Below are 14,150 nucleotides of genomic sequence, written 5' to 3' on the forward strand. Positions count from 1 at the left end.
TAAATTTGACATTAATAAGTGCAGCACTCGTGTTAACTTCTGATTTTTTTATTTGACAAATCCTGATAAATAAATACCAACTTCATCTTCAGTAAAAACACCAACACAAAGCAATACAGTCAGTTGAAAGTCCCTCTTTCTCGGTTCAAGTAAAAATCTGGCAGATCTGTGTTTTTTAGATGTCAGATGTCTCACCTACAGAACATCTGTGTATGCACATGCACACGTACAAAAGGAAGACTGACAATTTATAGAAAATATTAATAATAATTTAAGATACAGCAGTTTGTGATTATTATCTTTAATAAACATAAAAACAATTATATATTTTTACAGGGAAATTCCTCTACAGCATTAAAGTAACAATCTGCAGTAAAAATTGCTTGGCATATTCTGTACTCTTTATCATGTGTACACAGACACACACACACACACACACACACACCCTGCTTCTTGAATTTTGGATTACTGACAATGGCTCGGCGAGACAGTGGTGCAGTAGGTAGTGCTGTCACCTCACAGCAAGAACGTTGCTGGGTCGCTGATTCGAACCTTGGCTCAGTTGGCGTTTCTGTGTGGAGTTTGCATGTTCTCCCTGCCTTCGCGTGGGTTTTCTCCAGGTGCTCCGGTTTCCCCCACAGTCCAAAGACATGCGGTACAGGTGAATTGGGTAGGCTAAATTGTCTGTAGTGTATGAGTGTGTGTGTGAATGTGTGTGTGGATGTTTCCCAGAGATGGGTTGCGGCTGGAAGGGCATCCGCTGCGTAAAAACCTGCTGGATAAGTTGGCAGTCCATTCCGCTGTTGTGACTCTGGATTAATAAAGGGACAAAACCGACAAGAAAATGAATTAATGAATGAATGACAATGGCTCAGAAGGTCCTGGATGTCAGTGAGAGTTGCAGAAATGTCCCATCACCATCCTGTGTGACAACTCTCAGTAGGATCCACTGCAGGATCTCAGGCGGCATCTGTACAAAATAACCAACAATCATCAACATGTCGCTTAACATACAGTATATTAAAGTTAAACTCAAAGAATTAAATATGTTTGTACTAGGCATGCCCCCTCCTCACATTCCCCTCTGCATAAGTTTCATCCATGGGTTATAAAGTAAACAAAAAAAAAGAGAACATGAAGTGTAAATAAAAATAAAAAATATTAAATGCACAAATCTATTAAAACAAAAAGAGAGAAAGAACTGAGGTAAAATAAAATAAAACAGAGAATATGCTCCTAAGGAATCATAGTGATGCCTATATATCAATGCCAATGATCTGCAAACAGAATGTAGTATAGATCAGTAAGTTAAGAATCAAGTTTTATATTGTACATATTTAGCATTAACATTACCAGAGTATATAAATTAGAGAACATGCCACAAAGAAAAATATATTTTGTTATCTTTGATATTAATAAACTTCATGTGATGGACTGTTTTGCTCAAAACTCTTTAAAGTTTACATTATTCTTCTAAGTGAATAAAACCACCAACTGTACGATCAACCTGGAAAACGCCAACCCTAACACAGAAAACTTTTTTTTAAGGCTTTAAAACTTCATATCTCCTTAAAGGCCTTTAATTAAATAAATGACACATAATACGTGAGGTGTACTGGACTATAATTTGACCATTTACATGACAGAAGATGTGTACTTATTATGCAGAGATGAAAACCAGAATCGAAAGCATACATTACATCAACGTCTGTTTCCGTGAACCAATGAAAGACTTGTAGGCGGAGTGACATGTTTAGTCCCGCCCATTTATGGGCGGGGCTGCACATTCAGCTCCACCCCGTATTCAGCCCCGCCCTGATCTGCGGGCTGCAGACGGGTGTACTTGGTTTTTTCAGCATAAGTGCCGTAGCGGACGCATATAGCGTAGCGGTATTAGTCAATTTTTTTTTCTGTAAGGGGCGTGGTCGCGTGGCAAAAGGTATTTCATTGGTCAAAGGTTTTATTCCAGGTTAAATACGCTGGCTATCAGCAATCACCAAACGCGACGGCAAAACGTGTTGCTGACAGCTGTGAACAAACGTGAAATATAGTTTTGTTTTTCGAATAAAACTGTGGTAATTTGCTCTAAGAGTCTGGATGCGGACATAATGCAGTCTCAGATCGATGCAATCTCGGGCCGCGATATGTTGAGATCGCTACACATGATACTCACTCATCTGCAAAGTCACAAACTTCGCACAGTTCATCACAACCGTAAGTACCATTTTTTGCAAGTGGTGCTCGCTGCAGAGCCATTTGAGGAGAGGTGAGCTCCAGAGAGGGGGAGCTTAAGCTTGAGCTCCACCTTTTTTGCACTTCTTCTACGAGTGATGTCACTGGGGGTAGGGTTAGGGGTGGGGTTGGTGTACGCATTAAAACAGTTTACAGGAGGAGGAGCGACAGCTCATGCTCCCCCTCTCTGGAGCTCACCTCTCCTCAAATGGCTCTGCAGCGAGCACCCTCTCATTTTTTGCGGTATACATTTTAAGATAATTTGTTTGGGTCATATATGATGAAGTGAACTGCGATCCCACATAGAAATCTGACACATGACATTGTGTACGTGCAAGTTAGGATACATATATGACATGTTAAAATGTGGATTTTAAATCTAAAACATGTAATTTATGCAACATGCATTTCGAAATATAGCAAGTATGTCCACTTAGAGAAAAAAGTCCACTAAAAGCATATTATAAAATTTAGGCTAGGAACATGCATGCACATATTTGTAATTCCAACGGTTGAAAACATAAGTGGCATTTTTGCAACATTTCACAATACATGTTGCATATATATGACACATTTTATGCAAGTAAAATCCAAATGAGAATTTGGATGTCACATGTAATTAGCATATTTTTCATTGATGCATAAGGGATGTTGCTTTTTTTGTTACATTTGAAGCATCTTATTTCAAACATGCTGTAGTTGAAATGGTTTTAATACATTACTTTTTTATCTGTTAATGATTCTAGCAGATTTATAATTTATATTGTATATTTCTTTACATGTTTGATTAAATACATTTTTCTGACATTACCTAGGATATTCCAATGCATTGTTTCTCCAGTAACTGTGGACTCTTTGTGCTCATGGTAAGTTTGACAATTTACATGGACAACCGCATTAGTCATTTTAGAACTAAATAACATCTTTGACTTTTAGTATGCCTTGTACATCGCTCCTGAAGTTAAGTCTGACTATTCTGAGGTGAGTATTTGCTCAACACTTTGTTAGCCATTATAACACAAGAATTTTTGACATTGTAGTAATTGTCTTTTTATTTAAAACAGGCTTTATGACATGCATAAGGAGATGGTGATGTGGCGTGTGGGCTCCTGCTTGAAGGCTCAGGGTCAATATTAAGTATTTTTATACATTTAAAGGGGTGTCAGTAAGCACTTTGCAATTAATATATATTTTTTCTTAAGGTCTCCATAGAAATGAAAAAAGACCCAGAAAAGTGTAGAGCTTATCTTGGGCATCTGTACTCTGTTATATATAAAAATAGTAAAATTTAACAATAAAAAGAAATAAAAGTTTTATGTATATATATATATATATATATATATATATATATATATATATATATATATATATATATATATATATATATATATATATATATATATAGGGATGCACGATATGTCCGATAAACGCCACGCACGCGTGGGCGGAACATGTTCAGACTTGTCCAGTGCACTATAATGGAGCTCTCCTCACACTGTTTATTCCTTCAAAGTCCATTCTTTATTTATGTGGTCTTGCTGTGCATTAATAACCCAGTAAGTAACCAAGTTCCTTATCATTGTAGTTTGATTGAGTCTCATTGTGTATTTTGCTTCAAATCGCCTCAGGAAAAAATATTACATATGTAAACCTTTCCTGCTCTGCCTCTTTGTTGTGTTAGAGATAGCAGGGGAGATTCACTTGTTACTCCAGAGCCGAATAATATTAGTTTCGTTATTTTCAAATTAGTTGCAGCTGGTGAATGAAGGAGAAAACGTGTAACTAGGTCCAATCATCACTGAAACAGTCTCATTAAGAAAAAAAAACGCTCCTCTTTTCTGTGTCTCCCTCTCCGCTTCAACAATAACAACACAGACACACACCAAACCCCTGCAACGGGCTAAACAACAACTTGTTGGGCTGTATTTAATCTAATATGATTATTTGTTATTATCAATGTGTTGCTTGCCATGTGTTGTTGGTGTAAGATTGTATTCAGTTTGATCGGAATATTCATATTGTTTATAAAACGAGCCAGATAGCTCTCGCGCGTTCGTTATAACGAGCGCGCATGAGAGCTGTCACTGCAGACACACACACACACAAATGCAGATCTGACAACCTTCAAAACAGCAGCACGGGGGAGAGCCTATGTGCGCCGGTCACTGAATCCAGCATAAACTCGCCGCACATTCTGTCTTTATATTATGCTCTGTCTTTGTCATAAAGTCATCTGTGCTCAATGATCAGGTGTTGAATCAAAATCTGACTCCGAGGGCAACTCTGTGCCCTTAGTTGAGTGAAACTCACAGCGGTTTATCATAAACTTTTCATCAATAATTTTCCCCGCGATTGACAGCAAGAACGAACACAGAAGCGTAGTCTGATTGACAAGCACTGCAGCACCTTTTCAAAAGAATCTAAAACGCCAAATGGGATGGATCTATGCATCTAGCTTTTCGCTTGTACGGTGGCCCATAACGGTCAAAACACCTTGAAAAAAAGGCTATTTCGGACATAACATATTTGTACATCTGTACATCACTATAACACGTTTTATTCAAGAACATTTGAGCTGGTTTCAGTCCTTAGATCTTTCAATTTCATCTTATTTAAAATATATTTAAAGAGCATATTGTAGGTTAGACACCCCAGTAAGACAATGTGTGTAAGAGTAAAGTAAGAACTAGATTTTCTTTAAAATAAACGTTAAAGTTTATTATTAAGCCGTTTGGAGTCGTTTTAAGTTACGGAAATTTACTTCCGCATTTGAAAAATCGCCAGACCGGAAGTGACATCGGATCAGGGAGTCCGCGCATATAAACACTTTGAAGACAACTGATCGCGTTGTGCGTTTGGATGCCGAGATAAGATATTCTGAGAGACTCACACAAACGACAAACCACAGCCATACAATTAAAAGCCTGTGGACAGACCACCAGACACAACTGCAGTCAGAGAAGTGTAATTTAACTCTATTGTGAGGGAGAACAGAGCAGGTTTATGGTGAGGCCAGTGTTGGCTTACAGAGAGATATGTAAGATAACAAAATCATATCTGGCAACAGCAAAGCTAGTATTGATCATCTATAAGTATTAATACTTACCAGTAACAGAAACTAATGGGCATTTAACACAGTTATGCCACATTGACCCTATTTTTAATAGTAGATAAGTGAATACAAACACAAACAACACAGAACGTCTGGAATAATGCAGAAACATGTAAACAAGGTACTGGAAATTTTTTTTTTCAAAATAATTCAAAATAGTTTTCAAATAAGTTTTTATATATGCGTCTTTTTGTCATTTTTTCATTGTGTATAAGATTATCTGTATTAGATCCCATTTAGGCAACAATCCATAAAAAGACAAGTATAGTTGTTACAGTATAAAATATTTACAAAGATTTGATTTACAGATCTGATCTGCATTTATGATTAAACAAACTTCAACCCTAATTCAAGTTCAAATTCTAAATGCAACTCAAGTTCAAGATTTATTTATATAGCACAAAATCATAAGCAGTGTTAATACCCAGCATTTTTACTCTTTATATATGTATAAGTATCTGTGTGAGTGTGTGTATACTGAAAGGAAAATATATCATCTGACCCATTTAAAAGTAAACCTAAAATTATTTTTCAGTAAGTTGGCCAACGTTTATGTGGGTACCACACCATCATGTCTTTAATGTGTGTTAAATTGTGAATGCTGTGTGAAAAGATGCCGACAGCCTCATCCTTGTAAACCCGCTGGAAGGATCTAGAAAGGAGAGCAAATGTAGTGGCCAGTTCTGCATTCTCGTCGAGCCTGTGATGAACTCCAGTAGTCCACCGTCAGACACGCAGTGAGGGCTGATGCATATATTCTGGGGAAATAATGCAAAAGTTTAAATCATGTTTATTAATAATATACATTTGAAAATTCACCATATGATTTTTAATATAACTCAATACAGAAAACCCAACCACATTTGCAGACCCCTGGATAGTGAACTGCAAACCATCTTACATATACAGTAGACTGTACCCATTAGAAGTTGAGCATGTGAGAACAAACTTCAATTTTTTGAATGTTATTTGTTTTTCTTCTACAAGATGAATATTCCTCATATGTGAATAAAAAGTGCCTTTCCTCATTGACAGGACAGAATATTTTTACTCTCCCTCAAGTGGTTTCAAACCTTATTGACTTTCTTATGTTGATCACAAACCAAGATATTTTGAAGAAAGCTAAAAATCTGTAACCATTTGACTTCTATAGTGGGAAAAACAGATATGGAAGTCAATGGTTACACGTTTCCAATATTTTAAAAAAAAGGAAGTCAAATATAGTGTGAGTTTACCTGTCTGCATTATATAGAAATATTGTAGTAATTCTTTGCCCTTCTAGTTTTTGTTATCAAATAATACGATGTAACGTACAAATAATTCGCGATAGGGGTCATAATATTTTACCCGATGAACGAGGTGAATGTCTGAGGTAAAATTGGTTTTATATTTACACATTCTGACTTTCTCCCCAATAATATAATTTCAGAAGAGTATTATTTGCTAATTCCTAATATCATGTTAGCAGCCAATGACTATCAAAGTACAACATTGTTCACTGTCAGTTTAATAGTGCTAATGTTGTTTTTAAGTCATATTTACGTGTGATTTCAGCCATTATAATAAAAGTACTATGGTAAACAATACTGAGAGTGTGTCACACAAGCTGTCACTAATCGAATGTGCGAATATAAAATCCACTTTACCTTAGTTGAGTTTACTCTGTGAGCCAAAGTGAAGCACAGTTGAGCGAGTGGAGAGAGCCTTCAGCTCCGGGTCATCATCTGTCTCCCAAAGTCTAATAAACACACCACAAAGCAAACAAAGTTACAACGCTGTAACTATAAAATAAATTTATTATATTAGCAAACTGATGCTACTAGTCGTCTTATTATATGTGTACATTTTTACACGCTTTAAAAAAGTATATTTAATATGCTTAACAATACAAGGTAGCAGCTGTGCTATAGGCTACACCAAAGTAAACATATCACGTTGCTTCAAATTACTCAAATAATAATGCTTACGGACTTGAAAGTTGACAAACATAAACGAAAAACGAGTTGTCTTACCGTGTACAGCCATCAAGCTGCATCTCCGATTGATCCAGGAGTGTTTCTCGCTGTTCGTGTCAGCTATCACTCTCATCGGATTCATCCCATTTCACGAACCAAAACAGCAACAGAAAACTTGTGGACTTGATCCGTTGACAGGCTGGATTTTGTGCAGTTCCCATAAACGCAATAATATACCACGATGATGATAAATTACGCCAAAACTAACAACCAGTTCTGCTTTTTGCTCCTCTCCCCCACTGTAAACAGCGCGCGTCTGTCACATAAGTCACTCTTCTGACGTCACCTGGGAGGTGAAAAGCGGAAGTGGGAAAACAGACACATTTTCTTTAAAATTTGTGCCCTTGCACTTCGTAAAACATTTTAATATGGTATTTTATGGTAGTATAGAGTATTTTCACAAACGATTCTACCTTTTTTTGAAACAGTTTTTTAACCTACAATATGCTCTTTAACTTGCTTGATTAAATCCCATTTTGTTGTTTAACCTATTATTTTTATGCAACAGTCAGTGTGTATGTATATATATGTATCAAAGTCAATTCTTGGAGGGCCGCAGCTCTGCACAGTTTTGCTCCAACCCTAATCAAACACCACAGCTGATGCAACTAATCAAGGTGATCAAGATTCTTTTGAACATTTCGATTATTTGGATCAGCTGTGTTTGATTAGGGTTGGAGCAAAACTGTGCAGAGCTGCGGCCCTCCAAGAATTGACTTTGATACCTAAGCCTTACTAGTACCAGGTTGGACCCCCTTTTGACTTCAAAATTGCCTTAATCCTTCGTGGCGTAAATTCAAGAAATTACTGGAAATATTCCTCAAAGATTTTTGGTTCATATTGACATGAGAACATCAAACAGTTGCAGCAGATTTGTTGGCTGCACATCCATGATGTGAATCTCCCATTCCACCACATCCCAAAGATGCTCTGTTGGATTGAGATCTGGCTATATATATATATATATATATATATATATATATATATATATATATATATATATATATATTTCAATAGAAATGCTAGTGGTTATTATTTTTATTCAAATATCTACATGTCACTGTGTGTGTAAGCATGATTGTTAACTTATTTATATAAATTTAAAAGGTCTCAAACGCAGATTTTTAATATGCAACTACCAATAAGCACTAGCAATAATCACTTTTTAAACTCAATTATGCCAATTTGGCAACAGAAGACCACTTTTTGTGGATTGCTGCACTTGTAGCCTTGTTTTTCTTTCTTAGGGTTTAAAGTCCCTGAAATTACAGTGAAGATCTTTCTGAATGCATTTTGACATGGTACAATGTCATTACATTTAAAATCAAATTGAGTCCAAGCTTACAACTTAATTTACACATTATGTTTTTCCAGTTATATCAATCCAGCATGCTTGCATTTTAGTGTCATCCTAAATGATGAGACTTAAATAGCATAAGTGTCATAAAGGCTCTTAACTGCTTAAACCTTGCCAATCTTGTGTTTGTTATTATCATGTTCATGTTTTGATCCTTGATTGGTCACACGCAGTCAAGAGATGCGATTTCGCAGGTCAGAGTTCACCAAACTTGAACTTTGCACCGCAGCAACCTGTGAAATTTGATACATGACCCTGCGTTTCCGGTCTGACGCATTCGCTTGCGTATGAATGGAAGTCTATTCAATTCAATTTAATTAAATTCAGCTGTATTTGTATAGCGCTTTTACAATGTATATTGTGTCAAAGCAGCTTCACATAAATGGTCATAGTAATTGGAACAGAGTAGTTTAGTTTTTAGTGTTTCAGTTCAGTTTAGCTCAGTTCAGTGTGGTTTTGGCCGTACTCACACTAGGTACAGTTGCCTCGAACCAGGCCAAAGCACGCTTGGAATGAGGAGGTTGTTGTGGAAAAAAGATTCTGGTCTGCAAAAATATTCTAAGTCTCTAAGCCAAACTTTTCAAAAAATTACAAAGTCTGAGATCTCGGCAGTCTTTAGACGAAGCAGTTTATTGTTACAGCATCAGTAACAACAGAGACAGGTCGTTCGAGTGTCTGCTGAACATAGGCTTGCACACAGTTTAAATACATTTCTGTGTCTTAATACTCCACCCAAATTTACACATTAAACACCTCCATCAGCTTCTCCGCTAATGGGATCTTAAATCTCTCAGGTGCCCACCACCAATAGAATCTCAGGGTCTTTCAGGGGTCTTACCCATGTCCAGTTAAGGTCTTTTCTTCCTGTTTCAAAAGTGATGACTCAGCCAAAAAACAATGCTCAACAATATATCTTGTTCACTGTCCACTGAACTGTCAACTGTAAGTTCAGCTGAAGTTCATAAGTGCTCATAATTCTTTAGATGTCAGTACAAGTGTGTGGGCACACATGCAGGTGTGCTTTATAATGAGTTACAGAACAGAACGCAGGTGTCCTTATGGCCTTGCTTCCATAAATCAACCCTCATTGTGACATTAATGCTGCTCTTCTAATTTATCTTCTCATCTCTGACTGCATTTACACAGAATGACTTTTTTATTTACCAAAGCACACATACCTGATAATAATGCCACAGGTATGGGTAATACTATAATAGATAATAATACTGAAATCATTTAAATAAGCATATAAATGAGAGTAATACATTCATCAGAAATTCATCAAGACACTATGAAATCCCCAACAAGGTCTGCTAAAAGCGCGCAACTGTCGTGCAGTGGTGAGTTTGCATCTTTAATAAACTACGGCATTTTGCGTTCACTGAACAGTAAGAATGATTAATAAATCCATATGAAACAGTTCCTTAAAAGTCATGTCTCGCTTTCAAAGCTCAAGTGAACAGCGCTCAGGCCCACCTCTTTCAACTGGACCAGGGCTGGCCGAGTGAACCATGCTTGAGCCCGATTCAGCGCACTCACACTTCTCAAACGATCCGGGAAACGGCCCTGGGCACGGTACGATTTGTACAGTGTGAGTAGGCCCTTAAAATAATTACTAAGAGTCCAAACACTGAAGAGCAAATTCATCGATGAGTAGCTCTACCGATCCCAAACCATGCAAGCTAGTGGTCAGCGGAGAGGGAAAAAAAAACTTCACTGAGGTGAGTGAAGAAAAAAAAACTTGAGAGTAACCGGACTCAGTTGGGCACGACCATTTTAATTTCTCCGCTGGCCAAAAGTCTTGTACAGAGCTGCAGTCTCAGCGGTGGAGGCAGGAAGTCTATGGGAGGAAAAGCCCAGTGTGACCGCAGCTTTACCCATACTAGCACTTGGGGGCCAGCGTGGTAAGGGGGCCCCCCGCCCTCTTTAGCAAGATCTTGGATTTGTGTCTGTAACTTACCTATACACTGATTTGGCTTATTGGCTTTATGTGTGGCATTGCGGGACGGCTGTTGGATTGAATTGGTTGGATTGGTATATTGCTCGACTATGCCACCCTGGAAATTATTGGCCAGGGAGTCACATTACACTCATTTATTTCACAGTTTTAGTACACACAGATTCCTTGTGGCTCAATCAGACTTCAGAAAACAAAAATGTAAATTGTTTGATTCGCATTTATTACAAATTCTAATGTTCAAAACAATATACACTTTAATGCATTTAAAACAAGTTTCACTCAACATTTCCTCCTCAGAACCGGGGCCACTGAGTTTGTGTTGAAGGCACACACACTCACACTCCCCACACCACCAGTTGTGAACACAGCAGGCGAAGGATACACCACCACCACCACACCACAGCAATTCCGCACCAGCGCGCCCCAATTCTGGAGGAAAAAGAAACATAAGATAAAAACAGTACAAAAAATGCATGCGCACACACACACACACACTTCGATAATACACTTAAAACAGGCACTCACAGCTCAGCGTATGACCAGTTCAATAAAACATGTCAAACTCAAACCAGTACACATACAGCGCAACATCACTTAGAGGGAAATAACAAAGCATTTTCTGCAGAAGTGGACAAGAAATTGGCTCGACAAATCACTCCAAAATTACAGCTTTACAACAAATCCATTAATGCAAAAGAGCAAAATATAACGTTAGTATAACAGTGGTGACTGCTTAAAACTATGGCTGCGTCCGAAACCGCATACTTCCATACTATATAGTATGCTAAAATCAGTATGCGAGCCGAGTAGTATGTCCGAATTCATTGAATTTGAAAATCACTATGCGAGAAGTACCCGGATGACATGCTACTTCCGGCGAGATTCTGGAGTGCACATCCCATGCATGCTGCGCTATCTCATGATGCCCCGCGAGCGAATTCATGAATGAGAGTAAAGCGAAGCAACTGACGCAGGTAGGTCACGTGACTATGACAAAATGGCGAATGTAGTATGTCCGAATTACTTACATACTTTTCACATTCATACTGTATAGAACGTACTTTTCTAATGGCCGAGTAGTATGTTTAAATTCAAAAGCAGTACCTACTAAGTAGTAGGCGGTTTCGGACGCAGCCAAAGAGGCGCCAGAGTGGACAAAAGTCAAGCGAACCCAGAGAGACTGAATGCACGCGAGAGAGACCGAGTACTCGCGGGAGAGACCGAGTTGTAAGCGAGAGAGATCGAGTTGTGAGCGAGAGAGACCGAGTATGGTGCGCGAGAAAGACTGAATGCACGCTAGAGAGACCGAGTACACGAGAGAGAGACCGAGTGGTAAGCCAGAGAGACCGAGTACACGCGAGAGAGAACGAGTGGTAAAAGAGAAAGACCGAGAAACTTAATACATTACTGTTATTGTCATTATTGCTAATACGTTTTTTATATGTTATCTGTGATGTAAACATTTGTAGCATTAAACGCCTTACATTTGTCATGCCAATAAAGCAGTTTCAATTGATTTTTTGAAAGATACTTAATATAAAGTGAGACATAAAAACATTTGACCTAAAAGCTATTTATAATGTTGCACTTTATTTGTCATCAGAAATGTATTTATTAAATAAACAATCACCTTGGTCACACTCCAGCCCCCGACATAAGTGAATAGCTGGTGGTGTGACTTGGGGGTAAAGAATAATTTCAACTTGAAACAACATTTCTAACAAGCTGTCATTTAAGTCAGATATTGATGATGTAATGTAACTGTTGTAAATGAGGGCGATGCCAACCCTCTTGTGCACCACCAGAGGGAACCATCGCCAGAATTCTGATTCGACTCACGGACTCAAAATCCCATAAGCCCTGCTACCTGGCACTGATTACGGTCCAGGTGCAACTCATCAGCTCTCGTGTATATATACCACACTCACGCTCCGGTTCGTTGCGAAGTCTTGATTTGCCTGGCTGTCATTTCTGAGCGTTCCATACTCCCTGCTTCGGACTGATCTGTGTTTCTGACCCTGTGCTTGTTCTACGATTACGAAAGACATCTGCCTGCCCCTGATCTCCAGCCTGTTATTCTGACCCGTAAGATATCTGCCTGCCTTTGAACTTTTGCCTGTCCCACGTTCTGTCTCCTGGATTGCCCCTTTGTGTTTGTTTGTATGTGTGCTCTTAATAAAGCTTGCAAATGGATTCAATGCCTTCTGACTCATCACAACAGAAGACTTCGCCACTACAGAATCCAGCAGCTTTAGCACAAGTCTCGACTGAACTTTCCGCTCAAGCCACTCAGTTAGCCACCCATCATCAACAACTCACCCATCTAACTTCTCTCACGGAGGAACTGGTGAGAGCTATGCAGCAACTCCGTCATCCGAATCCTGCAGTTACCCCGCCTGCTACCATGACAGCTTCTCAACCAACGCATGTCTCCAATGCTCCGGCTACCGTAAGTCCCCGATTAGCTTTTCCTGAAAAGTTTGATGGGTCACCTTCTCGCTGCAAAGGCTTCTTATTGCAATGCAAACTATTTGTTAACCAACAACCTGCATTATATCCCACTGATTCTAGTCGGGTGGCTTTTGTATGCAACCTGTTAACGGGGAAAGCGCTGGAATGGGCTACAGCGATATGGAAGGAGGAGGAATGTAACTATCCCACATTTGAAACTTTTCTCAAGCAATTTCGGGAAGTGTTCGAGCACCCAGCAGATGGGAGAAGCCCCGGTGAGCAGTTACTTTCTCTTACACAGGGGCGTAACACAGCTGCAGAATACGCCCTGTCATTTCGCACTCTCGCCGCTCAAACTAACTGGGTTGAGGATACACTGAAGACACTATTCAGACGGGGTCTGAATACCAATCTACAATCTGAATTGGCTTGCCGTGACGAAGGAAAGAAATTGAACGAACTCATTGAACTTACCATCCGTCTTGATCATCTGATTCGCAGCCGTAGAAATCCTCGCACACAGCTCCATGTTTCAAGTGACACGCCCCCTGATGAACCCATGCAACTGGGTTTCACCCGTCTCACCCATGAAGAAAGAATGCATCGATTGCAAAATCATCTATGCCTGTACTGCGGTCAATCAGGGCACAGGAAATCCACCTGCAGCGTACGACCTCAGACACCAGTTCAATCGGTGAGTCCTTCCCATGTTCCTGCACTTTTCAGTGTACTGATTCCTGTGATTATTAAATTTGATAAAAGAATGATTAATACTACGGCTCTTGTCGACTCTGGATCTGCCGGAAACTTTATATCTAAGAAATTTGCTTTATGTCACGAACTATCTCTCAGCTCATATGATTCCTGCCTTGCAGTGGAAGCACTAGACGGTCGTCCTGTGGGTGAAGGACGCATCCGTATGATTACGAATAAGCTACAGTTACAAGTTGGTGTTCTACACATTGAAGAAATGCAATTCTACATTATTGATTCAGTTAATCATCCACTGGTGTTGGGACTGCC

The 14,150-nt window shown here is 39.0% G+C and overlaps 1 long non-coding RNA gene across 1 annotated transcript; it reads right to left on the reverse strand.

Annotated features, from left to right (window-relative positions):
* Positions 1–5,717: 5,717 nt before the first annotated feature.
* Positions 5,718–7,647, reverse strand: LOC147839189 (uncharacterized). The gene is made up of 3 exons (XR_015519262.1): positions 7,357–7,647; positions 6,991–7,082; positions 5,718–6,102 (listed from the first exon to the last, which is right to left on the reverse strand). It is a non-coding gene; the product is annotated as an uncharacterized LOC147839189 (long non-coding RNA).
* Between the last annotated feature and the right edge of the window lie 6,503 nt (positions 7,648–14,150).

Source organism: Danio rerio, chromosome 20 (genome assembly GCF_052040795.2).
Source record: "Danio rerio strain M-AB ecotype USA chromosome 20, GRCz13ab, whole genome shotgun sequence".
In the NCBI taxonomy this organism is placed as follows: Eukaryota; Metazoa; Chordata; class Actinopteri; order Cypriniformes; family Danionidae; genus Danio; species Danio rerio.